Consider the following 3491-nt stretch of genomic DNA (forward strand, 5'->3'; position numbering starts at 1 on the left):
CTCCTGGGTGAGAGAGCACCTGACGTCACCCATGGCGCTGCTCCTCTGGCAGCTCTGGAAGCCGGGGTCCCAGCTCAGGGCACTGGCAGGTGTGGGCCTCCTGGCCCAGACACTGCGTCTTCAACTCCTTCCTCACAAGGGAAGGGCAGAGCCTCCCTGGGCCTCCTTTCTTGGGCACCGATCCCCTTGCCAGGCCCACCTTCCTGCCCTGCCTCCTGACACCATCACTTTAGGAGACCCAAACTTTCAGAACATGGCAGGTAGTTTAGGGCGTATGACATTTAAAAGTAAAATCTATCTCAACAGCAGCAGCGTAAAATTCTTTTACAAGAAAGCTGTAACATGCTGTGTCTGTTATTTAAATGATTGACTGATCACTCAGATTCAATGCCAATCAGTTTCTTGTTGCTGTGCCCAAAGTCCGACAAGAATGCTTAGAGGACATGTTGAATGGTGCTTGTGGCTTCAGGTGCCCGTGCTGGCCTGGCTCCATCACTCTGGGCCTGAGGTGAGGCCCAGCATCGTGGCAGAAGGCGTGGTGGAGGGAAGCAGCTCAGCACAGGGTGGGGGTATAAGCGCCCCCGGGCTTGCACCCAGGACCCACCACCTGCAACTGAACCCCACCTCCGGAGTCCATCCCTCCTGGCCCACGGCCTCCCAAAGCCCTGCCTTCCGCAGCTCGCTGCTCTCAGGGACCGAGCCTCCTGGACTCTCCGGATTCAAACAGAGCAAATTCCAGTCGTTGGCTGTATCTTTAATCCTCTGCCCATTGATTTTTTTCATCAGTCACTGCCTTTAACTGCCTACGTGGGTGATATGCCTGCCTCTCGGGAAGGCTGAGTGGCTTCCTGCACATTTGTCCGCCGAGGGCTTGTGGACTATAACTTTATGGGTCGCAGGCTCGAGCACGTGACCTGAGTTGCCACCTCCTGGGTGATGTCTTTGGTGCTCCAGGCCCTGGAGTTGTGTGCAGGTCTGGGCGGCTGTTCCCACGCGGAGCAGTGTGCTCTGGCGCCTGCCCTCTTGGAGGCATCTAAGCTATTCACAGCTGAATTAATCCTGAAGCCACTGGACGTGCTGTGTGGGCGGGTTTCTTTCGGGGCTTGCACGTCTTTTCGGGGAGTTGCCCTCCCCTGGTGAGCTCTGGTTGATACTGCATTCCCACGCTTGAGAGGACTCATCTGTCACAGGCGGAGGGATTCCTCCCCCAGCTCGGCCCCAGACTGCTGGGAACCACCCCAGACTTGCTTTCCCCCCGGGGCAGAGAGCAGGCTGGCTCGGGCCATGTGTGCACACAGCCAGCAGACATCTGGCCCTGGCCGTGGCATGGGCACATTCTGCTGTCCCTGGGGCCCAGGTGCTGGCAGCACAGGGGAAAATGGCCACGCCTGTTCCTGTGCTGTTAGCCAGGTGGCGCTTCCCTCTGTGGAGGGGACAGCCAGGGGCCAATTGCGGAGCCCTGCCTTGGGCAGTGGCAAAACTGAGTCTCCCCAGAAGGTCTCCCTAGCCCCAAGGCATCCCCGGCTTCTGATCCAGTGGCATTACCCCCTGCTCCCTAGGAAGTCCATCCTCCAGCACCCCTTTCCAGTGCCCCATCTCAGCCAGCCACCCTCCTCCAACACCTGGCCTCGCACAAGCCACACCAGGACTGAAGGCTGCCCGCCAGCACCCACTGGCACAGCTGGCCGTCCTCCAAATCTGCTGCGGCTGCTCAGCAGCCTGGGAGCTGGACTCCCTCTTCGCAGGCTCCCTCTTACTGCATGCATGGGTCCTGCCCAGGACCTGCAGGCGCCGTGTCCAGCAGGCAGCCAGTGCACGTAACAGCTGCAGTGCCCTCAGGGGGTCTGTGTGCACACGGGCTCCCTCCACACCTACGTGCCCCTAAGCTCTGCATCACGGCTGGTTCCTCTTCCTGTACCCCTGCCACACGTGGCCTGCCCTGCCTCGCCCCTGGCGGCCAGCACCACCCCCATGGGCTGCTCATCTGCCCAGTGCCCTCTCTCTCTGCCGCTTTCCACAGAATGGTAGCAGAGTCCTCACCTGGGGTGCCACTGTGATGATGCCTGGGGACATCTGTGACTACTGCAACTGAGGGGGACACTCTGGAGAGCCGTGGAGGCTGGGACAGTGGCTGTCACCTTCCTGCACAGAGAGCGACCCAGGGCCAAGCCCCCCGGCAGCGGGTCAGATAGTGGGGGAGGCTGGGGACAGCTCAGTTTATTTGCCCTGCAGCCCCCAAGGACTTCTGCTGACAAAGAACATCTGAGCCACTTTCATGTCCATGTGCCTCCTCTGGGCTTCCCTCTGCCCCCCACTCTGCAGTGCTGCCCCCAGCTTCCCCCTTTCCTCCAGCAGGACCAGCGTAGTGCAAACCTTGAGTGGCTGCTGACCCTGCTGGGAGAGCCCGTGGAAACCGATGCCCTCCTGTCCTGCACATCTGAGCTCAGCTCTCCAGTCCTTCCCAGACTGAAGCAAGGGACCTTCTGCTGGGCTGGGGTACCAGTGGTCTCTTTGTAGAACGGAGGCTGGGCTGAAGTCCTCTCATTGATTTGTTTACTTAGTGGTTTAGTTCAACTGTGGAATTCCCAGACAAGTGGGATTATCACAGCGAACACCCAGGTTAGGCTGGTTTTAACAAGGGAGGAGCCGGGTTTCCTGTGCAGATGTAGATGTGGTCAGCTGCGGCCTGGAGCCACCTGGCACCTCTGCCTCCGTCATCATGGCCAGGCCTGGGTTCATGTTCTCAGGGTGGCTTCTGGGGCTCCTGCCATTTTCTGCTTGATCCTAGCAGCAGAAAAAGACAAGAGCCAAAAGAAAATGTGTTCCCAGCAGTTGGGTTTGCCCCCACTTAAGAGGTTCACACCCAGAAACTTCCATTTTCATCTCTCTGTGCACAAAGCCTCTCCTGTCTGCAAGATGGCTTGAGAAACATGCTTTCTGCCTGTGAAATTGCACAGATTCTGACAGACAGAAAAGAGAACATCGCCACAAATTGCTTTCTCTGTAATTTTGTCTGAAATTGACGCTCTATGAAGAGGGTCAGACTTTTCACCCCCGATTCTTGGCACCCAGCACAGGACTGGAAAGCAGCCAATCTTGAGGAGCCTTTGCTGGAGGGAGACCTCTGCTGACCCTGCAGCTTCGTCCACTTAGCTCTGCCCCACAGTCCCCGTGACAGGCAGACTGGGAACAGGGACTCACTTTGTGGTGATTGCTCTCGGTAGTTGTTCAAGAAGCAAACCTGGGGTGACGTAGGGTACAGGAAGCTTCCTGGGTGTCTCTGGGCCCCACAGGTGCCAGGACAGAGAAGCAAGGCATCTGGGGTCTGTGGCACCAGCCCTCATGCCCTGCAGGGGGCCAGGCTGAGGTCCAGAGGCCCTCTGGGGCAGATGGGCATCCTCCTGTGCGCTCCCCTGAGCTGGGCGTCTCCTCTGCCGTCCAGCACACAGCTGTGGGACTGGCTCAGCTGGCCATGCTGCCTCAGGTGCAGG

This window comes from Sciurus vulgaris, assembly GCF_902686455.1.
Source record: "Sciurus vulgaris genome assembly, chromosome: 14".
In the NCBI taxonomy this organism is placed as follows: Eukaryota; Metazoa; Chordata; class Mammalia; order Rodentia; family Sciuridae; genus Sciurus; species Sciurus vulgaris.